At 39.2% G+C, this 27,240-nt stretch overlaps 1 protein-coding gene across 7 annotated transcripts in view; it reads left to right on the top strand.

Moving 5' to 3' along the window:
* Nucleotides 1-27,240, top strand: part of LOC141457874 (follistatin-related protein 5-like) — a 532,013-nt gene that overhangs the window by 415,122 nt on the left and 89,651 nt on the right. Inside the window, exon 1 of one of the 7 annotated variants that reach the window (XM_074135202.1) lies at nucleotides 8,760-8,806. The exons of the other annotated variants lie outside the window; for them this stretch is intronic. The gene's annotated coding sequence lies outside the window, so the exon portion shown is untranslated. Of the gene's footprint in view, nucleotides 1-8,759; nucleotides 8,807-27,240 lie in introns of those variants that run through there. 7 annotated transcript variants of the gene reach the window in all.

The raw sequence follows: 27,240 nt of genomic DNA, 5'->3' as shown, positions 1-27,240 counted from the left end.
TTTTGAAATTTTATTCAAACTTTAAAATGAAATAAATATAAATTATTTTTCATTTACAACTTTGCGCTGAAATGATTCTTTAGAGCAGGAGTGTCAAACTGGAGGCCCACGAGGTAATTTTTGGTGGCCACAGTGTTCTGAAATAAAATGAAAATGGGGAAAAAATGTTATGAAGGAAATAGCACTTAGAGGAGATCAAAGCATGATAGTACCACACAATTCCCTCGATATACTGAAAACGCCTGTAGCTAGAGGCCTGCGGGCGTGTATAAACATGGTGACTCGCGTTTAGAAGGGATCTGTGCGCTACTTTAAGCGGAATTCCAGAATGATTCGGTTTTAAAAGATAAAAAAAAAAAGAGTAGGAATTCCCCAAAATATATTCTTACGTTCTTAGCCATTGAATCCCAGATATAGCAAAACTTGTACGAGGAAATTGCTGGCCAAGTTTCGGGTAAAAAAAGAATAACTTTCGTTAAATATCCTATCCATTTTCTTGAATCCTCAGTTCAGAATATAAATTAAACAAAAATTTGTAAATATGATGTGGCTCGCGTGAATCTTGCCTGTAGCACCAATTAACCCGTGTTTAAATTGAGTTTGACACTCCTGCTTTAGAAGGACATTCCTCTCTAAGAACAGCCTTCATCAAATTGTCCTGTTTCAAAATCATCCGTTTCAAAACGAAAGTTTTAGATTAACATGAGTATAATAAGTATTGAAAATTTTAAAGCGTTGGTCACGTTGGAGAAAAGCTCTTTTTTTTTCTTTTTTATTTTTTTTTGGCTTCCGCCATACAGCCAGCATCGTCTAGGTGCTTATCACTAGAATATCACTCACTCTCCATTCTTACTTATAAATACATTCGCTTCACACATTCATCATTCTACTATATACCGCTATTTACATACAAACTTACAACTAATTGATGGAGCAGCACTCTGTGCTCCTGCCATCCTAATAGCTTAACCGAAATTAAAATCACGTAATCCTTCTCTAATCATTTTCTTCCATTCATTCTATAACTTTTAAATACATTCATATTTCTTTGCTCGCTCTGCTATCGACTTAAGCACATAAATGTTGGTGGAGAATATAATGTCTTCGTAGCGAAATGGTGCATCTAAATACCTGTATATATCGTCAAACATTCGTTTCCTTTCTACCACATAACGTGGACATATCATTATTACATGTTTGAAATCCTCCTCCTCATTGCAATCTACGCAAAGAGGAGAGGACCTTTAGTTGATCCTGTGTAGATACGATCCGCACACCGCGTGGTTCGCTCTCAGCCTGCTTATTGTCGTAACAACCCATTTATTCAGTGACAGTTCCCTTAAACCATGGTTGTCTAGGTAACTGATCTGCCATAGTTTTATAGAATCTACCTTTATCACCATTATTGTAATCTGTCTGCCATTTTTGTAGTGCTGCTTTTGCAATTATACCCTTGATATCGGTGTGTGGTAATTTATAATTAGCCATTTCCCCACTATTGGTGGCTTCCTTTGCAAGTGTATCAACAATTTCATTCTCTTTTATACCACAATGACCCCTTACCCACAAAAAATTAATGCAGATGGAAAAACTTACTTCAGTAAAGCTTAATTTTCAATATTTTTCCCGATCACACTTTCCTTATCTAACGGTGATATAAATTTTAAAAAAAAAATTGGGAAACTGAGTTTCCCAAATTATTTTCCAGTAGATCTGATTATCCATTACTAGCTTCTGTTCCACTTTTCAAAATGATTAGGTTCTTGTTTGTTTCCTTCTTTCTTTTGTTTTAATCCAATTTGTTACAAATGCTTATGTCAGCAATAAGTCACTAGGGACGCTGGTAAGGGGCTCTGTGTGTGAGAGAGACAGAAATAAGGGGGAAATAGTCTTGACAGGAGCGAAGGCAGACCCAGATGGCCAACAAATCTAATGGGAGAGAAGCCAACTTCTTCCACTCCAGACGGACGCACAAACTCAACAGAAGGAAAGCTGAATACTACAGAGTCAATACAGTTTCAATCTGCTAGCCAGTCAGTATTCTTGCATCATCTATCCCGCAAATTATTGTCCTCTAATCGCTAATTGATTTCCTTCCACTCGCAAAACTGCTGGTCCTCTTTCAGCCAAAAGCTATATCGAAAGATCCCAATCTTGTTCAAAATTTTGCAAGTTATCTAAATTCATACTTAATAATTAACGCTCGGAAATTGTAATTACATTAAATATTACCATCGGCTTACTCGCTACAAGATTGTAGAGTTTGGGCGTTAATTACATCAAGATCGCCCTACTTAGCTTAGCACATTACAAACAGCGATTACAGCTCTTTTAGGCCATTATAGATGTAAATGTCCGTACTAATTTTGTTGATGATTCATTTCGATATCACTCGCTTATTGCATTGTGAGCTTATCGACACTTCAAATGTTGGATCGTATCGAAGAAGAAGGGAATAATTTAGATTTGTACGAGTTACAAATGCTTATGTCAGCAATAAGCGAGTAGTATACTAACTAGTGGACTTGTTACACACAGAGACAAGTGATAATTTTACGAAATAAGGAAACCAATTTTAATTATTAAAACATCATGCAATCGAAGATATTTGACTGCTAATTCTGTGTAAAAACAAAAACCATTTAAAAAAAATATCAAACAATGATTTATAAAAGAGAAATTACAAGATATAAGCACAATTACATAATACTTCAAAGATAAAATGATTGAATTGATGAGTTCTGTTGCAAAGAAACTAAAATAAAGTAAAAGTAAGTCCTCGAAAACTTCACATGATGATTCCTTGAATTGGTCCTTTTGTGAGGCTAATTTACCATTAAATTAAAAAAAAAAAAACACTTGCTAGGGTTTTTCGTTGAATAAGGACATCGTCCTCTTTCTCCTTTAGGCTGGAAACATAGTGGAGCGGCGAGCAAAGCGGCGAAAACAAACACAAGTTATCATATGGGACCGCGCAGAGTGGAGAGCAAAGCGAAGATAGAGCAACGCTATCTATAGAGAGTAGAGCAACGCGTTGTGACATGTTTGATTTCTTCGCTCTCATCGCGCTCAATTTTTAAAGGTTATGGATATTGTTACATTTATTGGTTTAGTTTGTTTAAAGAAACCTCTGTGGGACCATAATATTTGCAAAACTACAATAGTTTTTAACAATTAATAATTAATAGTTAAATCTAATTAACAATTAGTAGTTAATGGAGAATTCAGGTAATTTTAGCTACATTTAATTTGGTTCTCAATCCCTTAATGCTAACTTTCATCTAAATACTAGGCAAAATTAAATTACATTTTCACGTCCTACTACTTCTGATCAGAACGAATTCTCCAATCCTTCTTCTGTATCGTCGTACTACTCCAGTTTTTCAGATGAACAACATTAATTTACGACAAATCATGGAGTAGTGATTTAATAAAATTATTGTGTTTTTTTTTAATTGACTAATTTCTTTTTATCTGCATATATTTCTATTTTGTTTTTATTTATTCTTTTCTAACCTTAAAGTAACTGCTAGGATTAATGGGGTTACACTAGGCTAGAATGTAATCAAATGTTGAAATAGATATTCTAAAATACCAAGTTCATTTCTAGTCCTGTTTATATCATGAACACTGCAGCTCCTACTACTAAGCTGCTGCAAATACCAAATTTTCAACGAAGAATTTTGGTAGAGAAATAGTTCCTCCATCTTGTTTCGTCGAAAGGAGTAACGCTAATAAACTGGTCACTATGTGCATGCGACTCTTTGCTCGCTACTCGTCGCTCTCGTTGATCTGAAGCAGCTATCATCGCCGCTTTGCTCGCCGCTCCACTATGTTTCCAGCCGCATTCGGCGACAATTTTCCAGCCTTACACATCATCAGTTCTCTGACGAAGTAGTTTTTCTGGAAGGCTTGGGTGCAGTTTTTTGAACATTTGAATAATTAGATAAAGCCAACAGTTCATGTACCTGAGTCCAGATAGATTTTAATGGACGCTTGTAAATCAGTCGTCTGTGTTCCAAAGGTAATTTTTGGTCGTCTCCCTGCCTAGTAGTCGTACTAGCAATTTAGTCTCTTTTGTAGATTCCGAGTTTCGTTATAGATTGAAAATCCGACGAAGGTTATTAGTCTAATCTGCTGTCTGGCATACAGCCCTAAGTTGAGAATAGTAATTGTTGAAAGATTGGAGAAGAGATGAACTGAAAGTTTAAAATCTCTACTGTAAAACTGAATATATTTTTTGCTGTTTAACTGAGCCGAATTAAATGAATATAAGTTGGAAGAGAAAATGGAGGATATGGGATGATGGATGATGATGAAGAAGTGATGTCTTCTTCTTGATAGGATGAGCAACTGGCATGTTCTTTGACGTGTGTAAACTGTAAACGAATAATACTAGCTGCTGACTGTTAAGTGACTGTCCAAGAGTGAATCTATACGAATGTCTACCTTGACATAGCTTCTTATTTTCTCTATTCCCTTCACATATGTGGGTCTGTAATAATGGCTCTCATGGTGTATTCCACAGACCTTTGCTGTATCATGAAAAGAAAAAAAATGGAAATAATACTAATAATGGCCCGAATTTAGTAAAATTGTAACGTTTTTCAAAGATGCGAAAAGTAAAAAAAATTACAGAAGTTTTGAGGGGAATATCGATCATCTACCTATCACTTCAAACAAATATCGCTTTTTAGCTTGATCGAATTAACATTATTTGTCCATCATACTTGTTTGTTGAGAACAACAAACAAATGTTTAAAGAAACTATTAAAGTTATCTGCAAATTTTAATGACACTCAAAACAAAATTGTTTTTTAAATGTTCAAAGATATTTTAACTTGGAATCCACGTAGGAGACTGAAACGATCGGAGCTAAAGAATGGCTAATGCGTCTAAATAGGCAGGCAGATGATCAAAATTATTTTTGGAACACAGACGACTGATTCGTACAGCGTTCACTCAAATCGATCTGGACTTTTGAGACATGAACTGTTGGCCTTACCCAATTATTCAAATGTTCAAATAACCTACCCGAGCATTCCAGTCCAAAAATGTTTCGTCAGAAAATTGATGTACTGTATTATGTTTTTATTTTGTTCCACCAACTGTCTTCTTACAACATACACCTATCCCACCAGCCGACCATGTGCGGTACCTTGGAATGTACCTAGACAAGAGACTTACCTAGAACCTCTATAAGAGATTTAAACGTACCGAACTAAAACAAACGATACAAACTTCTAGCCAGACTACTCGACAAACGCTCAAAACTCTCACTACAGAACAAACGACGACTTATACACCTCTTCTCACACCAATATGGACTTACGGACTCGAACTTTACGGAACAGCTAAAAAATCAAACATCAATAGACTGCAAACCCTACAATCCAAAATACTCCGCCGCATAGTAGACGCTCCATTCTATGTTAGCAACCACACAATACAAACAGATCTCCAAATTTCATTCATCTCCGAACTTGCCAAAATTCGATATAAAAATTTCCACCAAAAACTCTCATTTCATCCCAACCCTTTAGCTGCTAACTTGTCTTCAACTACGCTACCCTCCAATCCTCGAAGACGGCTCGAGGCGCCGTTGACCCCGTGACCAACTGGGTGACTTATGGCAGCCATCACTGGATGACCATCATTCACGCCTGCCGCGCTATTCATATACCACTTATCGCATTTACTTATTGTACCCTGTAGGTACAGGTGTAAATTTCATTAAAAGGATAAATAAACATTGTACTGTCCCAAAATAATTCTCCATGTTGAGACATGAACTGTTGGCCTTACCTAATTATTCAAATGTTCAAATAACCTACCCGAGCATTCCAGTCGAAAACTACCCGAGCACAGTCAAGACCACAAAGCCAACGTAACACATCAGCTGATTTAATGATTTTATTATATTCTAAAGACTGTAAATTTTAAATAAAATATTTATATTGTGAACACGGTCAAATTTGAAAATTGTACCCGATAGCAATTGGATTTCTCCGTTCCTAGTACAAAGTAAAAGTCAAAAAGTTGAATTTTTTTATTTAAAAAAAAAAAGGCAAAAAAATTTCGGTGACACAATCTCTTTAAAATTTGAGAGCTGACTACTCTTATGATTTTACGTTTACATGTTGCTTGTCAAATTCTTGACATACATCCACACACACACACTACTCGCCTTAGAACCAATTATTAAGGACAATATTATACGACATTTTATAAACGACGCAAAATGATTTTGCACAACTGATATTCTGACGTTGCAGAGACTGGCAAAGATAGAGAGGGGAAACATACTTTATATCGTACTATAGACTCGACTTTGAAATTCCTTTGATCTATTGTACGGCATTCCCCGCCAAGATTACCCGCCCGCTGGAGATACGCTTATCCTTCCAACCGGAAATAATTCCATCAATCATGTTACAATACATGCTTCCTTCCAGTATAGGTTTTCCTCCTTTAAAAAATAATTAAAAAAAAATATATTAAAATTAACAATTTTCAATAATCAATTGATTACCATATTTGTTTGAAGAGTTACACAGTAGATTGATCAATAATTAATGTGTTTTCAGAAAAATAATACATTTTTTTTGTTCATTCTCTTAAAAATTGGACTGGAAATTCAAAGCTTCTTGATCGATCATTCCAATATTTATATATTCTTGCTTGTATCTCTAATCTTATTTTTGCTGATATCTGATCATTTTTTTCTCTTTTCTCTTTTGGCCAAATTAACCTTCATGCATTATTCATCTTATTTCTCTAAACCAAAAACGTTCTCTACCTTTAAATACGCCTAATGCTTCAAGATCTTTCCATTGTTTAATAGACTCGTATAATTTTTATACTATTACATATCGTCGCTACCACGCCAAAACCACGAATCTGCCAATTTGGCCATTTTCACCTAAATACAGATTTTTGCTTAGCTTTTGGTCAACTTCACTCTGCCAAAGACGCGAATCTGCAGCACCAGTCGATGTTGCTGAAATCGTAACTCATATTTTCACGAGTCTAGAAAACTACAGGATCCCCACGCCAATTCACGAATATGCCACTTTCGCGAGTTTGCCATAGTGTTTCTTCAAGAGTACTCACGAATCTACCACTTTCGTGTTTTTCGCATGGTAAGATGAACTAATTGGAAAAAAAATCGTTTTTTTTTTCCTGTAGACCGCGCTGGTCTTTAGCTTTAATAATGTTATGTTTACATCATTGTGTTGATGTTGTTTTTGATAACGCTTAACCATGAGTGAAAGAACACGGAAGATACTTTCTATGTGTGCTCCATTAGTGATAGAATCTGAATCAGATGAATCTAAAGATCCTTTTGGTGATGTAGATATTTTCGACCAGGATAAAAATTATGTACCTTCAGAAGAAGACAGTTCAAGCAGTGATGATGGCAATCGTGATGCAAATATAAAACATGTTAACGTTGAAGGCATCAGATTTTCAGAGGGATAATTTGCCGGAACCTGATGCAAGTGAAGAGTCGGAATATGACGACTAACAATTAGCGTATAGGAACTGTACATTAATCTTGATCTGAATAAAAAACATTTTGAATTCTACCTAACAACAATGGTTTTGTAATAGTTCCCTTTTACTTTATCAATTCCTTACGAATGTGTTTCCTTCGCAAAAATCACAATGCCAAAATCACGAAAGTGCATTTAAGCCCTAATATATGTTGTTTTAAAGTAAACATTATGAACGAAAATAACATCATTAAAAGCTATTCTTTCCAATAAACAATATAAAATAAAATTTACGTTTTAAATTTGAAACCCTGATTTTTCAGAGCTAAAAGAATCTTTAAATGTGTTTTACTCAAAACTTACTTTTTGCAGTTTCGTGGTTTTGGCGTGGTACCGACGATTATCTAGTATTTTTTCTCGCTGAGTGGCATTGCCCCTCAGATTTTAAGGTACATTTTTAAGATACTATAGTAAGAACATAAGTGTTATTTTTTTCTGTGAAGGAAGGAATTTTACTTTTTAACCATCTGTTGAACTTGAAGTCACCCTAAAAGAAAATAAGATCTATAATAAATAATCTTAGATGGTTAACACCTAAGCACTACACATGGGTAATGCAATTGGTAGACAATGAAGAATTGGTACCACTAGCTCGGTTTATCTGTAGATCTGTACAAGAGCCAGGATCATTCCAAGAAGGAAACTAAATAGGCTTATGCACTTGTAAGGAACAGAGTGACAGACAACAAATCATTGAATGTCAATAATGAAATGATTTACTAGCCCTCTTGTTGAAAATGTTAGCACTTATGCGCAGAAAAATGGTCTGGCAGTGCAGGAGAAGGCTCCCAGCGAGGGTTTGCAAGAGTTTTTGGTAAAATTAGAAGTTATTCTTGGAGCCAGAATAACCACCATTGCTGAAGAAATCGAGCTTTCTGTACAGTGTACGAGTATAACGCCTGGTCTAATCGATAAGAACAATGCCAACTATTGCGTTGGAAATGCTTTAAACCTTCCATCTCAGGATGTGATGAAAAAAGCTCTAAAATATTCTGAACATTTTCAGAAAAAACTTTTCATTAAAATATCATAAAATAAAGAAAATCATATTTAAAAAAAAAATGCGTCAAAATTCATTCACCAAAGTCTTGTTCAGTTACCCATCTTTATAATTAACTCATTTTTTTCCTTTTTAACTGTTTCTTTATTAATTAAAAAGCGTTATTTCTGTTTCAGGTGAACAGAAACTTTGAGTCAAAAGTTAATATAGTTTTAGAAAACTAGCGGTACTGAATTTAATTCAAAAGGAAGTAAGTTCTTTTTAAAAAATTAGTTTTTTTTATTATTAGGCTCAAAATATAAATAGTGCCCCTCGTATTTCTCGTTGAATTGCAGGTTTTACAAGTAGCCATCTCAACATTTAAAAGGGTTGGTCATCTCTGTTATAAGCATTGTTCCCAAGGTTATATTCCAGCTCTTTGTAAAGTGGATGGAAGTTCATATTACTTAACTTTGATTGGAGATCATTGTTAAAATTACAAGACAAAGATTCAGCGACAGCTAAATGCTACATCTTTCATCTTGAATTTCTTATCATGCTTCTCTGTCTCATTTCCCTAACTCAACCATCTCCATGAACCTTTCCCTTACTAAAGTGCTTCTTGCCTAAAAAAGTTTCCTATTTTTTCAAAATGGCATCTATTTAAAATCAAAGTAATCAAAGAATTGCTATGGTAGATTGATCTCACTAGTATTAATAATAAATCAAAGTTATACCGGGGCATACGTACAAAATCATATATGGTCTACGTCACCACAACACATTTAGTGGTTCGGATGTGAACAACTATTGTAACCTCTGATATCCACCCTCTCTCTCTGCTTAGTTTGACATGATGTTCCACGAAGAGTGGCGGCCGGAGATGGTGGGAGAGAGGACTTCCAACTTTGTGATAGCATTAATAATGCTCGCCCAACTTTGGAATCAATCTTGCCCCTTGATATGTTCAGGCACATGTCATAAACGGCCTCTTCTAACATCATTTTCCCATACCACGGACCAAGTCCCTTACCATGTAGCATCATAATTGGATTAGTCGGGCTTCATTGGTTTTGATGTCCATCAAGTTAGGGGTCACTCGTAAAGACACTTGATGTGTGCTAGGCTCTCTCTCTCTAAAACATTTATTTTCTAGTCTAAAATTAATATTGTGGAATTCTATTCCATTTTAGATAGACATTGTTATTATAATAATTTATTAATCAATAGTAATCTGCTCCTATGTTTGAACTGTGCAAAATGTTTTCGAAAAATCGATTCCAACCTGCCTACAGACTTAAGTCAACTCAATTTGACTCTGACATTATCAATGTATCGATTCAGAAGCGCGTAGATTTTTTTTTTTTTTTTTTTTTTGTAAATTTTCATTTCATGCAAAGTTTTTGGATTGTAAATCTATTCGTTATTTTAATACGCCTAGCATCTACTGGCTATCTCCTTCCTAAACTGTTCAGAAATTTCCCACTGCTGTGCATGATTTTGTAGTTATATTGTGATTCAAGTTTATGACGTATGTTCTATTTTTTACTCGTTGTTTTTTAGAAACGATTTATTATTCTTGGTATACCTTAAAAATAGATTGAAAGAAAATAAAATGAGATAATCGATGGTCACTTATTGAAGAAATTGTTTGGCTCCTCCATACTTCATGTTCTCTACTTTGACAACAAAATAGCCCCATACCTTTAGCACGCTAACCATTCAATGTCAAAAATGAAATTATACAATTCCACATTTATTTATATAACTATTATTTTTATATTTTTTCACATTACTCTACAGTAGCTTAGACTGACTGAAAAAACAGATTCTAGATTTGAATGGATCTTGCTAGAAAGCCTGCGACCTGCGAGACATAGAATGTGAATTGTGGCATCATGGTTAGTAGACAAGCAAGTAAATGTCAACTGTGAGATAGTAAAATGTTTGAAATGTGAAATACTTGCATACGAGGTGTGGCTATAAAATAACGAGACAGCTATTGCTGTAAAACATATTTTTTTATACATAGTTATTATCACCTTCAATATACACCCCTCCCCTATCCCTACAACGCTCCATGCGGATTTACCATCGTCCGAAACAGTGCTGGAAGTCATTTTCTGTCAGCTCCTGCATGACGCGTGCCGCTTTTTCTTTCACAGCATCAACGGACTGAAATCGTGTTCCTTCTAATGCAGATTTGACTTTGGGGGAACAGATAAAAGTCACATGGGGCCAGGTCAGGCGAATATGGCGGATGGCCTAAAACTGCGATATTGTACTTGGCTCTAGAAACGTCTTGTGACAGACAATGCAGTGTGAGCCGGCGCGTTGTCTTGTTGGAGAACCCCGTGACTTGTTCTTCCACAAATCGAGTCGTTTTTTTCCTTACTCTTTCACGGAGTTGAGCAAGCACCTCACGCTAGTAATGTTGATTAATTATAATCGATATTTTCATCTATTTTGGACGTGGAAGGGCGACCTGGGTGGCCATCATCTCCGACGTCTTCTCGGCCATCTTGGAAACGCTTGAACCACTCAAAAACTCGCGCACGTGATTAACATTCATCGCCATAAACTTTTTTTTAATAAAAAGTAAGTTTCAGTAGCGGTTTTACCAAGTATCATGTGAAATTTCACGACAATTCGTTGCTCTACTACATGTGTAGTATCATGTTTTCGGCAAAACGAAACTAACACCTCTTACACAAAAGACGGTTCCGGTAAGACAGATTTCTCTACAAACACGTGAGACGCTGCAATCGAAAGAGAAGGCTTTACGCTGCACAGCTGTCGGTCGTTAAGATTTGGCATATGCATAGTTCTTCTGTAGCATCAGTCTCGTTATTTAATAGCCTTTTCTCCTCACTGGATCTTCGAATAGCCATAAGATAGTTTATAAATTTGTAGCCATCCAATTTGAAAGTTAAGTGAAGATTAGGATTTTACAGGTTAAGTGGGCAGAACGTGTTAGTAAATGCTATGGAATTAACATTGACGCCATGAAAAGAAAATAATTGAGAATCTAAACCAGGAAATGAGGGAGAACAAAAGCCAAGAAAACAAAAAATGAAAAACTAGTTTATTTACGAACAGCCGGGAGTCATCAACCGGCAGGGATAAAACCTAACGAGATTCGTCCCTCCAATCCATAGCCCCATTCCTGCTCGTGCTAAATAATCCACTACCTCTTCTACACAGTGCTAGAGCAACGATTTACAACTATCTTGCCCTGTTCTAGGACCTGGGGCCCTGCTAGAGTTCTTCTATATATTTCTTTTCTTTGTCTTTTTTTTTTTCCAGTCGTTTCTTCCCATCCTTTTTCCTTTGGTTGGAAGAATTACCGGCTGGCCTTAGTGCTACAATATCCTAGGCACAATCTCACTTTCCAAAACTCCGCCCTATAAGAGACTAATTGAGACAAAGGGACCCAGTAGCATACTAAAATAGTGTTGTAAAATATAAGAGCAACGCCCCATTTGTACATTCCCTCAGTCTTCTATTTTTCTTCACTTTGTTAATAAGAAAAAAAATCTTACTTCATAAATATGAATAATATTTGCCAATACTCGTGAAATAATAGAACGATATTGACGTACTCTTTGTCTCGGCAAATACTATAAAAAAACAAAACTTCTTGGTGGAATTGAGCTGAATAAATTAAACACCTTAACTAATCTAATATTTAATTTAAGTAAAATTAGTAGAACTTCTTCAACTTTTGTTCAACTCTAGCTCATAAAGCAGCTAGACAATTAAAACTAACTTTAACTTGTTTTACAGAAATAAAGTGTTAACAAGTGTTTTATGTTTCCAATTTACTTAATTTTAATTTTTTCAAAAAAAGAATAAGAATTATAAAAAAAAAAAAATTCAAGGAGAGCAGTCTTTTCGGAGGCAACTATTTTTGAAAGATGACTTTTTGTTTCAGCAATTCTCAAAGATATACAAATTTGCAAGATCAACTTACGTTTTATTTTGCTATAGCGCAGGGGTCGGCATCCCGCGGCTCGCGAGCCGCATACGGCTCTTTTATCCAAATTTTGTGGCTCTTCAGCCTGTCCAAAATATATTGTATATTTTAATTTTATTGAAACGAATGAAAATTCCATTTATTAAAGGTACTTTTTCAAAAATAATTTTAAATGCGATAGGTTCGAAATTGAATGGAGTACTTGATTTATATTGTAAGACTGCCTCCACTTCATTCGTTAACTTATTATTTATTTGTTTACTTTGCAATATGTAAAAATAATTATATAAAACATTTAAATGTTATTGAATATCATAAAATAATAAATTGTGAACACATATGATCTTCAGAGTTGTTCACACTATCATCCTTGCGGCTCTTGGTAAAATTTATTAAAATTATTTAAGGAAAAATGGCTCTCTACTTAAAATAGGTTGCCGACCCCTGCTATAGCGGCGTCTTTTCTAGTTGCTAAGAACTAGTACAAAACAATTTCCAAAAACCTGTTGGCAGACGTTTAAAATACACAAGCAAAACATTTATAATAAGATAAAATGCGTACAAAAAATTGAGAATAATTTATTTCATATTTTCATTAATTTATATTACACGTGAAAAATGTGATGTAGATAAAAGAAAATCTGTTCTTGGCTGAAACACATATGCAGAAACCTCGACAACCATTGACCGACCATCTTCAGGTGATATAAAAACCATAACTAAAAAATTATACGTGCACAGTTAGGTACTTCACCATGTACTTGCTCTAAATATTATTTAGAGTACTTTACTCTCAATTGAGTTCATTGTGACGTATGGTTCTCAACGAACAGCAAAGGAAGGAACTGCGATGATAACAATGACTCCTCAGCCCATCATTATCCCTGTATCCTATCGACGTTGTAGCACAGAGGTGGAGCAGTGGATTTTGAAGGAACATCGGAAACGGTGGAGATCCCGGACTGACTGCCGTCAGGCTAAAGAAATTCTTGGCCTGTTAAAAACGGCTATAGTTGGTTTTAGCAGGTCCCGGATCTGCCAGTTGGTTCAGGTTGGTTGAGTGGACATGCGAATTTAGCGTACCATCTTTTCAAATGCGGCCTTACCCAGTCGCCAATTTGCGCCGGCTGTGGTGAGTCCAATGAGACTGTGCGGCACTTTGTAGAGGTGTGTCCCGTTTATTCTAAAACTAGATTTCTCGTCTTCGGAAGGTCAAATGTCTCGCTACCGGATATTGTAGCATCTGGTAATCTTAACGAACTCTCTAGGTTTATTCAGTGCACTGGACGATTGAATCGCCATGCTCCCTAGTGTCCTGTTACTACTTTATTAGTTTATTGTATTGGCATCTGGCACCTTTAGCCGGATTTGTTGGTTTTTAAACCCCGGTATCTCTGATGAGATGAGGGGTGGGTGGGAAATAATGGGCATTTTGGATTGCCTGCGTTCCCTTCCCCTTCCCCTTCCTGGTGGAGCCGCCCGTCTAATACATTCTATCTTTCTATGGTTCTCAACGAGTTCACCAACTAAAAACATTTTGTTTGACTCTTAGAGCACAACACGCCTTTTAGGTTTGAGTTAGAGCAATAAATTTTGCTACAAAAATACATTTTCAATTAATAATAAGTTCAATTAATTCTAAGAGAATTAAATATGAGAATCAAGTGAGAAATATGCCATAAGTTTTCATCACAAATCTACAATGAAAGGAAATGGCTAACAAGAAAATATTAGTAGCTTAACTGAGTCCAGTAGTAACATCATTGATGTAAACAGTTAATGTTGGAATTACCATGCACTCTGTGGACCAAAATGATAAAGCTTGTATTGGAATATTGAATTCACAAATGATAACCAACTCGATAAAGCGGGCATTCGCTATATATTTGTTGTTGAAATGGTTGGTAATTGCATGCTTTGTGTGTCTTTTAGTAAAACCCTGGGACTTCAAAACGTTCTAGTTTATTGCATTCTAAACCAACAACCAGCGCCATCAGTACAAACATTTACTTTTATTAAATAGTCACACTAATGAAAATGCTTATTTTTAATGTTTTTATCTCCTCTAAAAAAATAAAATTATTTATTTCATTCAATATTATTCTGCCTGCTATATTTAGGTACATACATAGAATGAGGCGCTCAGCGCAATACTGGCCCAACCCCACTGAAGTACTTATTGGGTAAAGTAGATTTAGAAAGTTTGATGAAAATCTGTCTGTATTTATGGCAATGACTTTTCAAGTAAATTCCAATACTTTACCATACATTGCAGTGTAGTACTTATGTGTAAAGTGGTAAATAACAAAAGGCGAAGTATTGTGAGGTTTAAAGGTGAAACAGAGAATAAACAGAGGTTCCGCGATAAGAGCGGCAGTGGGGGAAAGGCCGGTGAGTGAGGGACTAGGCAGAGAGTGGGCAGCCACAGCCTTGTGCAGACAGACAGACAGACACAAGCCGAGAATCAAACTCAAAGATAGGTGAGCTTGTATGTCGGTGTGTTAGTCCCTTACTCACACGGCCTGGTGTATAGTAACTGTAGAGACTATTTATTTAACATTAGATATTAAGAACATGGTACATAGCAGATATTCATTCGTATAGTTTAAAGAGAAAGTCTTTTATGTTTTATGGTTTAAGTTTGCCTTTTTATTTATTTAATAAAGTTTTGTTCTGTTTACCAATTAACTGTTCCTGGCTATTATTTATCCATCCCTTCCCTAGTGTGCGTGAGTGTGTATGTGTAGAGAGTGAGTTGACAAGAGCGTGTGAGCGTGTGCGTGTGTAGGTGTGCGTGTGTAGGTGTGCGTGTGTAGGTGTGATCGAGAGCATCTCAAGGAGTGCAGCCGCGCTGCGAACGAGAGACAGCAGAAGCAGCGACTCGCTGGGTTTACAACTGGTGTCAGGTGCGCGGTCATAGTGGTGGGGACGCGCCTAGTACACTAGCCCAGCGAAAAGGCGCTCGGCCGATATCTCGCGAACGCTTGGTCGCTCAGCGATTTTGACGGTTTTTCCGAACTCAGGAAAGTGGATAGTATAAATAAGCGAAGTTTATTTATTTTTTTCGAGTTTCCCTTATTTTCCAGATACGTTACAATAAATTTTCTCACGAACACTTTGCTTTTGAGTATAAAATATAAGTGTGAGGTATCGTTTTAAACAGCTCGGCGAGCTCTTGAACGTGCTGCCAATATTGACGTAGGTTATCATGGCCGAACTGAAACAAGTAAAAGAAGATTTAGAGAGAGTTAAAGTAGAGCTCAGGCAATTAAGGGAATTCTCTACTTCCGAACCGAGGGCCCTCCCACGAAAAGACCTATCTCTTCAAACCCTTATTAGACCATGGGGTGGGGGTGAGCAAGAAGAACCAGTAGAACATTTCCTACTGGGGTTCTCGATAGTCGCGAATAGTGGAGGATGGACCGATGCCGAACGGTTGATGGTTTGCCGTTTGAAATTGACTGGGGCCGCGTCAAATTGCATAGCTAGTTATCCAGAACTACTGCAACCTAATGCAACGTTTGGTGACCTTGAGGCCATTCTGAAACAACGGTTTGCTGGTACTGTTACTCCCGAAGAACAGTTGCTGGCGTTAAACGAGGTGGAGCAACAAGCCGGAGAGAATGTACAGGAGTTCGCGGACCGTTGCCGCCGGTTGGGGGAGAGAACGTTGAAACCAGGGGCATCGAAAGAGGAAAGTACTTGGGCTAGAGGGCAATTAGATCGAATATTAGTGGCCGCATTTATAAAGGGGTTAAGAGGAGAAGCTGGCCGACAGCTGCGATATGTGCCTCCAGCGTCCTTCCAAGAGGCGGTTACGCGGGCGGCGAGAGTGGAACAGGCTCAGGCAAAACCTAGGATTACGCGTGATGTTTGGGCCGTGCAAGAGGAGTCGCCCGAATGCTTGGCTATTCAGCGGACGCTCGGGCCTTGCTTTAAATGTAGTCAGAAGGGCCACCTTGCCAGGGATTGCCAATCGCTGAAACCAGCAGGACCAGCCCCTCGAACAACTAGGAACCGGCGACCGGAGCGAAGCCACGGTGTCATATGCTTTGTTTGTGGAAAGGTGGGGCATTTCGCAAGGGAATGTTCGCGGAGGGCCACTCTATCCAAGGGAGGGGTTCCCGCTACAAAAGAAGAGGTCGTCCCAAACGCCGAAGGCCAGGTGGAAGCCCCGCCATTCAGAGCCTATCGAGCTTAGGGGCGCCCAGTGTAGTACCACACATAACATCCTCCTCCTCTCGCGGTCCCATGCTAGATCTTGTAGTGGGAAAGCAGAATCTACGGTTAATATTGGATAGCGGTTCTGAGATTTCCATACTGAAAGAAAAGGTGCCCGGGTATGAGGTAACAAATTCCCCAATTCTAGCAACCGGAGTTATGGGAGCCCAGATCGCGATTCTGGGAGAGCAGATACTGCCGTGTCGAGTAGGAAAGGTTCGGGTAGAGCATACGTTTGCCATAGCGGCGTTAACGACCCGAGGAGACGGGATATTGGGATGGGACTTGATGTCCAAATTGGGATTAATCTTGGACGCGAGCGGAGGAACTGTTACGGTGGAAGAAAAGCAGATAGAGGGAACAAATTCAGATCCCCGAGCTTTACGAAGCGGTATTGGAACTGGATTCCTTCAGTGTGAGCCACTTGAAAAGGCGGTACGAGCCGTGGGGGGTATCACGATACCACCCTTTAGTGAACAAATCGTGGAAGGAAAACTAACAGTACCTGTAGAAGGTGAATGGCTGTTAGAACCGGCACCGCAAACCCAATGTGGGTTGAGAGTCGCGAGAAGCGTTAACTGCCTGGAAGGCAGGCGAGTGGGCGTGAAGGTCGTTAATGTCACGGGAGAAGATATTAGGGTCCAGAAAGGGCAGTTGTTCGCCTTCGTTGAGGAAATCTTGCCGTTGAATAGTCCGCAAGTTGTCGCCGCGATCAGCGAAACCAAAACGGGAGACCCAATAGACTTCGAGAGGAACTTGGCTCTCAAATTAGATCATCTACAAGTAGAGGAGAGAAGGATGGTCACGAAGGTTCTGAAACGATACTCCGGAGTGTTTGGAGAACCTGGAGTAAAAGGATGTCAACTCCCTCTTCACCATGCAATCAATACCACCGAGGAGGGGCCGATTACTAAACGACCCTACAAAGTCCCCTATCATCAGCGAAACATTGTTCAAGAGCACTTACAAGATATGCTAAAGAAGGGGATTATCGCCCCATCCACGAGCCCTTGGTCTGCCCCAGTAGTGTTGGTGCCGAAAAAGAGCGGTAATGGCCAGTGCCTATACAGATTCTGCACTGATTTTCGTGGCCTAAATGGAGTGACTAAGACTGACGCATATCCCTTGCCCCTCATCACCGAAACCCTTGAGAGTCTGGGTAGAAGCCAGTACTTTTCGACCCTCGACCTCGCCAGTGGGTACCATCAGATACCCATCCGAGAGGAGGATTGTGAGAAGACGGCGTTCACCACAGTGGGGGGTCACTTTGAGTACCGCAGGATGGCGTTTGGATTAGTGAATGCGCCAGCCACTTTTCAGAGAATGATGGACCAGCTTCTGATGAATTTAAAAGGGGAAGAATGCATGGTATATCTTGATGACGTAATTGTCTATGGCGCGGATATAGAAGAGCATTGTGAACGATTAGGCCATGTCCTGCAGCGTCTAGAGGACGCAGGACTGAAAGTGAATCTGGCCAAGTGTCGATTCGCCCAGTCCCAGGTCCGTTACCTGGGGCATATCGTGTCAGCGGATGGAGTGAGGCCTGACCCGACGAAACAGGAAGCGGTCCAAGCTTTTGCGGTACCTACCTCCGGAAAGGAAGTCAAAAGCTTCCTTGGGTTGGCGGGATATTATCGCCGATTTATTCCTAAGTTTTCGGAGCTAGCAAAACCGTTGACGTCCTTGTTGGGGAAAAACGCTACTTTCCAGTGGACTGAGTCCGAGCAAAAGGCTTTTGATTCTCTGAAAAGCGCACTCTGTTCCTCCGCAGTATTGATCTACCCTGATTTCCGCGACCCATTCTTGCTCGCTACCGACGCATCTGGAGTGGCGCTTGGGGCAGTATTGTCTCAAGTCCGAGAAGGCTATGAAAGACCCATTGCATATGCGAGTCGGCAGCTGAATCCTGCCGAACGGAATTATTCAGCGACTGAAAGGGAGTTGCTTGCAGTGGTGTGGGCAACTGGACTATTTCGGTGCTACTTATTGGGGAGAGAATTTACCCTAATTACGGACCATGCGGCTCTTAAGTGGATGCTGCACCTGAGAAGCCCCTCCGCGAAGCTTACTAGATGGGCGTTGCGGTTATCCGAGTTCAATTACAAGGTCGTACACCGTCCCGGAGTGCACCATCAGAACGCAGATGGGTTGAGTCGTGCAGTTGCAGCTGTCCAGGAGCCTGTAGAAGACACGGAAAGCCACCCGGAATGCGACAAATGGAGACAAGAACAGGAGAATGACTCCTGGTGCAATCGCTGCCGCACCATCCTTCCAGATAAGGTAGCTTTGGGGGAATCGGGACTGTGGTACTGGACCAACGGCGAGGGGGACCCAAAAACCTGGAGAGTGCTGGTACCGCTGAACCGACGCACTCACGTTATCGGGTTGTTTCACAATACGCCTTGGTCAGGACATCCGGGGGTTGATCGAACGGTATCAAGAGTGGCCGACCAGTTTTATTGGCCCGGGTTGCGACAAGATGTGGAGAGGTTTGTAAAGAGCTGCCAGTTGTGCCAGGCGCGCAAAACACCGAAAGGATTAACTGTTCCATTAGGGGAGGTCGAGAAGGCCTCATACCCGTTAGAGATCATCTCCTTGGATGTAGTCGAGTTCCCAACAAGCCAGAGGGGTAACCGCTACCTCCTCACGATGATCGATCATTTTACGAGGTATGCGGAGGCCGCACCGATGAAGACCCAGACCGCGGAGGAAACTGCACGCCTCGTTGTAAGAAATATCATCTTGCGCCACGGAGCACCAAAGTATATTCTTACGGATCGAGGCACTAACTTCACGTCCCGTCTGTTTAAAGCAATGTGTAACTTTCTGCATGTGAAAAAGATACAAACCACGGCGTACCACCCGCAGAGTAACGGCATGGTGGAGCGCCTGCATCGTACCCTGGTTGACTCCTTGTCCCACTATGTTCGCCGAGATGGGCGAGATTGGGACGAATGGATTCCGTACTCCTTAATGGCCTACAGGTCCACCGTCCATTCATCACTCGGTTTCACGCCGCATTTCCTGCTGTACGGGCGACAGCTGGACTTGCCGTTTGATTGCCCACATTTTCCCGAGGAAAGATCGGAAAGGTACGAAGATTATATTATATCATTGCAAAATAAATTAAAGACAGCGCATGAAATTGCTAGAGGAACCGAGACCTTGGCGCGGGAGACCTGGACTCGGAAATATAATCAGGGAAAGCAGAGTCGGGATTATGAAATAGGGGACAAAGTATACCTCCTCGAGCCGGCGGCACCACCACATCACGCGAAAAAATTCTATAGACCGTGGACGGGCCCACACATCGTGCGGGCAAGACTTTCCTCTACGACATACGAGCTTGCATTGTGCACGGGAGAGAGGTACGTGGTTCATGTAAATAGGTTAAAGCCAGCGGCTGTACAGGAGGACCAAATCCCAGGGCCAGCCTCGAACCATGTTGGCCACGATAACAACAACGCGATAGAAATGCGCGGAGAAAGAGTGTCCCCTCGTGATATGGAGGCCAATAGAGGAGTACCGGAGACTACTCCACTCCCCCTGATAGACACCGAAGGCCAAGAGAACGAAGTTCTTGAGGGGCGTTCCGGGACTGAGCGAACGTTTCCTGATGAGCTCGTTGAGGAACAGAGCACACATACCGGTGATCCCACGTGGTACCCAGAGAGAGTACAGCTAAATGAGGAAGAACAGAGACGGTCCCCTTACGACCTACGCGGGCGGACAAATCAAGCACTCGAAGAAGAACCTATTCCTTCTCCCGGGATAGGAGTGAATGTTAGGCCACGAAGGCGTCTTGGTGGAAATGAAGGTATGGTTGAGAGTGATTGAGAGACCTCTTCAAGGAGGGGAAACCTTTCATAACCCACACAGTTCCCTCACTTACAATAGTCTGGAACAGTGGCAAGTGAATTTCGAATCAGACCTTAACTTGCTAGGCAGGACCCCCCCCCCCCCCCGGACAGGGGTTGTCTCTTATACCAGGGCCTGGTGTTGGGAGGGCAGGTACACGGCATGCAAGTAAGCTAGAGCCCGTAAAAACAAATGAGAACCTTCGGGATATCAAGCACTAGGCGCGACAGGGCAGCCCTGAAACATAAGTACCCGAGGCTGAAACGACTGGAGAAGGTACCAGAGTTTAGAAAGGGCACCACTGCGAAGAGGAGGGTGGACGAATCGGGATCCTTCCAGGACAACAAGGATGGTGTACGCCGGGAACCCAGCAGACGGAAGAGGAAACAGGAAGAAGAAGAAGAAGAAGCAGACGGAATCAGCAGAAAAGAAGAAGAGTGAAGAAGAAGAAGAAAGCCAAAAACTAATAGTAACGGAGAGAAGAGTGAAACTACTACATCAACAAGGGGGTCAAGAAGAAAAGATCTAGCTCCAGAACTATACAGAAGAAGGAAGAAAGTGAAACCGGAAGAGGCTTCACTTTTAAAAAGGGGGGAGTATTGTAAAGTGGTAAATAACAAAAGGCGAAGTATTGTGAGGTTTAAAGGTGAAACAGAGAATAAACAGAGGTTCCGCGATAAGAGCGGCAGTGGGGGAAAGGCCGGTGAGTGAGGGACTAGGCAGAGAGTGGGCAGCCACAGCCTTGTGCAGACAGACAGACAGACACAAGCCGAGAATCAAACTCAAAGATAGGTGAGCTTGTATGTCGGTGTGTTAGTCCCTTACTCACACGGCCTGGTGTATAGTAACTGTAGAGACTATTTATTTAACATTAGATATTAAGAACATGGTACATAGCAGATATTCATTCGTATAGTTTAAAGAGAAAGTCTTTTATGTTTTATGGTTTAAGTTTGCCTTTTTATTTATTTAATAAAGTTTTGTTCTGTTTACCAATTAACTGTTCCTGGCTATTATTTATCCATCCCTTCCCTAGTGTGCGTGAGTGTGTATGTGTAGAGAGTGAGTTGACAAGAGCGTGAGAGCGTGTGCGTGTGTAGGTGTGCGTGTGTAGGTGTGATCGAGAGCATCTCAAGGAGTGCAGCCGCGCTGCGAACGAGAGACAGCAGAAGCAGCGACTCGCTGGGTTTACATATGCATTAAAACAAACAATTCTTGCTAGTAGATGTGGGTGGGGCCACTATTGCAATATCCGATTTCAGTTGATTTGGAAAAATATGTGGGTTAGACTTATATTATAATGCTAAAAATCAGGTAATATGCTTCTTAAGAAGATAATACGTTATATTCTTTATGAATACTTTTCACATCTTATCCACTTCCTTCTTCTTCATCAGAACTTCCCAGTAATAAACCAGGGTCTTCTGTTGCTGCACTTCTTTTCCTTTAATGTTATTAATGTTTCTGTTATGGCCTCCAGTTTGCTTGTCTTTACAGATGCCTTTATATAGTGCAAGTTGCAAGACCCTATTTCTTGAGGACCCCTTGAAGCCTTCATCCCAGACATACATACAAGCATCCTGGTTATTGAGATTGTGAATCCCTAGAAAATATGTCCAGAGCTGTCTTTTATAAAAGCACATACCCGCAGAGAGAACTGGTGTAGGCAAAGTTTTCATTAGATCAAACGCTCTAACTGTGACATCATTTTCTGGTTTGCCTACTTCAGCATCGACCTTCATTCCAGCTCTGGCGGACAGCTTTTCTTAAATGAAGTTCTTTTTGAACTATGCAATGCTCTAGTTGCCTTCTAGATGCTGTGATTTTCTTCTGTGCAATAACACACTTTCCATGTCATCTGTTGAGTAAGACTGAAAAGGATGGTTGGGCCAATATTACATTCATAGATTAGCATATGGAGAGTGCAAACATGTTGATATCTCAGTTTTCAAATTTTTGTGGGTTGGGCCATTATTGCGCTGAGCGCCTCATATCTTAGTTGTAATCTTTAATTTAATTGGCTGATTTTTACTTGAACTTTTCATCTTATGATGATTTCCCTATTTTTTCTCCTCATAATTTTCCTGAAATAGTTTCTTGAGAGAAAACACTGACTGCAAATCTATTAAGTGAATCATATTTGCGTAATTGAAGCAGAAGAATGAGAATTCCTTTCTTGGATGTCAAAAATGTAAATCAATTATTATTAATGGCCGTATAAAAGTAAAATAATAAATAATTTTTTATTTATTACTTTACTTTTATCTCGTTATTTACAATCTGTATAATATAATATACAATAAGTAAATACGGAGAATGAAGTGTAAATGGATGCGTGAAAGGCAGGGGGAAAGAAACTGCCCAGCGGTAGCACTCTCTTCAGGGATGTGATATTTAGTTCTTCAGACTGCGAGGAAGTCGAGGGGCCATTGGCGATTCACTCGGCGAGAAGGATTGTAGTGGATGTCAGAGGAGGCGAGAGACTGCACTAGAGGATATAAATGAATTAAAACAAAAATTTTGGTTAGATAAGGAATGAGAACATTTCTGAATGTGGTGAAAATGTTAGGTTCGAACTCGAGACGATTTAAAACCAGAAAATTTGGTAGAAAACCCCCCAAAAAAATGTATCCAGTGGAATTCAGCTGATTTTTTTGTTTAAATATGGACCTTTTTTTTTTGCATGCTTAATCGCTATAATTCTATAGTAATGCCATCGAACATTCTACGAGGGTCGTTTGAAAAGTCCGTGCAAAAATAAAAACTACTTAATTTTTTGGGGTAAACCTTTTTTATTTTTCAACATAGTCTCCTTTTAGGCTTATACACTTCGTCCAACGCTGCTCTAGTTTGTTGATCCCTTCCGAATAATAGGATTTGTCCAAGTCTGAAAAATAGCCATTCGTTTCTGCAATCACCTCCTCGTTTGAATAAAATCTTTTTCCCGCCAGCCATTCCTTCATATTGGGGAACAAATAGTAGTCCGAGGGAGCCAAGTCTGGAGAATAGGGGGGATGTGAAACGAGTTGGAACCCTATTTCCATTAATTTTGCGACCACAACTGCTGAGGTGTGAGCTGGTGCGTTGTCGTGATGGAAAAGGACTTTTTTGTGGGCCAATCGTGGGCGTTTTTCTTGCAGCTCGGTTTTCAAACGGTCCAATAACGATGAATAATATGCACCTGTAATAGTTTTACCCTTTTCCAGATAGTCGATGAGGATTATTCCTTGCGAATCCCAAAAGACAGTCGCCATAATCTTTCCGGCCGAAGGAACGGTCTTCGCCTTTTTTTGGCGCAGATTCCCCCTTGGTAACCCATTGTTTAGATTGTTCTTTGGTCTCAGGAGTGTAGTGATGTATCCATGTTTCATCCACAGTGACGAAACGACGCTTAAAGTCCTGCGGATTCTTCTGGAACAGCTGCAAACCGTCCTTGCAACACTTCACACGATTTCGTTTTTGGCCAAGCGTGAGCAATCGCGGCACCCATCTTGCGGATAGTTTTGTCATGTCCAAATGTTGATGCAAAATATTATGTACCCGTTCATTCGAGATGCCCACAGCACTAGTAATCTCACGCACCTTCACTCTTCTGTCATCCATCACCATATCATGGATTTTATCAATGATTTCTGGAGTAGTAACCTCAACAGGGCGTCCAGAACGTTCAGCGTCACTTGTGCCCATATGGCCACTCCGAAAATTTTGAAACCACTTATAAACTGTTCTAATCGAAGGTGCAGAGTCACCATAATGTTCATCAAGCTTCTCTTTAGTCTCCTGAGACGTTTTGCCTTTCATAAAGTAGTGTTTAATCAACACACGAAATTCTTTTTCGTCCATTTTTTGAAAATCACTCGACTTCCTCGATTCAAACGAATGCCAAACACAAAGAAATAGACCGATCTGGCTGAAACTTGGTGTGTGTTCTTCCAAGAGATGCTACTAACTAAACATAACCTCGATACGCGCCAGTGGTGCTATCTCTCTGACTTTGCACGGGCTTTTCAAACGACCCTCGTATTTGACAATTTTAAAGTATTTTATTGTGCTTTAAGTATGATTTTCTAAAGACCTTGCCTTTCTTAAGTTTTTTAAAGTAAAATATTCTGTAAATAGCGGTTTTTACGAATACAATAAAATTAAAATTACTTTTTATTTTTATTTAAGATTCATACAAACACAATTAAGATAATCTGAAAACCTAATTCTTGCAAGATCTACTATTTAAAGTCTTTGTTCGGCCATTTGCCTAGACAACATCAATTGTCTCAAGCACACAATTATTTATTTTTTAATACCATTCTTTTTTCTGGAATCTCCAGAACTTAAAGGGAGTAATCTGCCTCTAGTTCAATGGCAAGGAATGTTCAGAATAGGGATCTAGCTAGCCTTTATATTTCTTCTACAACTGCTTCCGCAGATGAAAATAACATGGGAATATCCAGGTAAATAAATAAAAAAAAAAAAAAATTGCTAGACCACCAGTCTAATAACGTAAACCAGCCCTCAGAGAAATAAGTTAAGTGGACATCTTGATAGGTGTTTTTCCTCACCCACTTCTTTCGTCCCTATCTTGCCAGAATGTTGTAATACCATCATGGTATCATGGCTAGCCACGGAGAATTCAATCAAGAATGCGCAATTTGTGATCCTGCAAGAGGTCATGTCCAAGGGTATAAGGTAGACAGCTTTTACGACGTTTCTAAACATGAACATGCCTTCTTCTTTCGTGTTAATTTCAATTAAGAGTAATTTTGAAAAAAGTTATATTTATATTCTCTTATTAATTTAAATAAGTACTTGAAATTTACTCATTATTTTTACTTTTAATTACAGTTACTTTTATAAAAACATGAGTAAACACTTACGATTTCCTCTTTGTCAGGTTACGTTATTAACTTATCTTGAAACTTACTTTCGTATTATATATAAGTTCATTTTAATTTCCTTATGGGGATTTATGGTACACTCGTTATACTATTCTGCAACTTAAGTTCAGCATTATCTTTATAGAGGGTAATAACTGGACACTCAATTGAGTTATTGCTATTTACTCTTTACAATACTGTTTTATGGTTTACAAAAATCGTTTCCTTTAGCATGCCCTCACTAAGTTATACACGTACATGCATCGTATTTTATAGTCCAAGTGTTGGAAGTCTTTCTGAAAGAAAGAAAAAACAGTTTTAAGGGCTACCATAAAATATTCATAGGTTTCTTTTAGTTGAAATCCTTACTTTGTTTTATATTTGTAGAAAGTATTGCTTTGTTGGGGACTTTCTTTTTTTTTCTTTTTTTTATTTCTCCCATTTTATTATTCCATTCTTTCAGTAATGAGAAGTATTGTAATCGTGGCGACGTTTTGATAACTGAAAAAGTGGTTTTAGAAATTGTCTGTTTTTTAGAACGAATATGTTTGTGACCTTTAGCTAAAAAAATGAAGTAACTCAGTGATGGAAATCCCTCACCGATCTACTTAGTAAAAAGTAAATTGACACTATCGATTGGCTGAAATCATACTTTAGCTGAAAAAATTATTTTCTGCAATAAAAGTGGAATTTTACTTAATATCAAATTTAAGTATCTACAATTTATTGATTTTTTCTTTTATGCAAACACATTCTTTTTGAGTTTTTATTACCCCTCACTAGACTTAAAGGAGCAGATCTGAACAGACGCTATCGACTACTTAAAAGACTCTTAGACGATAGATCAAAACTCTCTCTGGACAACAAAAGATTGATTTATACATCTATTTTGAAACCCATCTGGGCGTATGGAATAGAGCTGAGGGGTTCAACCAAACGCTCCAATCTCCAAAGGATTCAATCTCTTCAATCTAAAATACTTCGGACTATTGTAAACGCTCCATTTTATGTCTCCAACCTGGACTATACACACTGACCTTAACATTCCTTTTATCACCCAAGTCGCTGAAAACAAGATACAGTAAACTCCATTTCAACCTGCAATCTCATAGAAATCCTCTAGCTCAAAATCTTTCTTCAAGAACTCTTCCTGACAACTCGACAAGACGTCTTAAAAGACGCCTGTGATCTCCTCTCAAGTGAAGAGAGTGACTAACCATCTGTTTTGGAGTGTTTCCACTGGGTAACTTCTCCACTAGTTACTTATCATTTGTTACTCGGTTATCACTGTTATTTATAGCGCTAACGTGCTGATAGTAGCATAAATAAACGCAAAAAAAAAGAAGACTTTTTATTAAAGATTTTTACAACTTTAAAGCTAGTACAAGTAAGAAGATTAGCGTCAGCTAATTATATCTTGTACGGCGTGCATACAGTGATGACTAGGGAACGGATTCGTATGTATTTACATATTTTTTTCTAGGCAATTTACAGACGTTTTTCAACTAGAAGTATTCATACTGACACTTTTTAAGCCGTTTGAGTCTACTTTTATTTCACATATTTGGATGTTATCGCATATTTATACATATTTGATTAAAATAAATAAATATTTCTACATATTTAATCAAAATATATTTTTTCTCCTACATATTTTTTCATATTTTTCATGTCTAACGTTGTCTGTTCTTTCAGCTCGTTCGTTGAAGTGTCCAATTCATTTCGTTCGGTCACTTAGTGTATTCTTTTTTGGGTGAAATGCCACGAACATCGGCC

This window comes from Rhodnius prolixus, unplaced genomic scaffold (genome assembly GCF_049639745.1).
Source record: "Rhodnius prolixus isolate KJV_2025 unplaced genomic scaffold, Rpr scaffold_5, whole genome shotgun sequence".
NCBI classification, from domain to species: Eukaryota; Metazoa; Arthropoda; class Insecta; order Hemiptera; family Reduviidae; genus Rhodnius; species Rhodnius prolixus.
The sequence above is the reverse complement of the archived record's forward strand: the minus strand, read 5'-3'. Positions and strand labels throughout refer to the sequence as shown.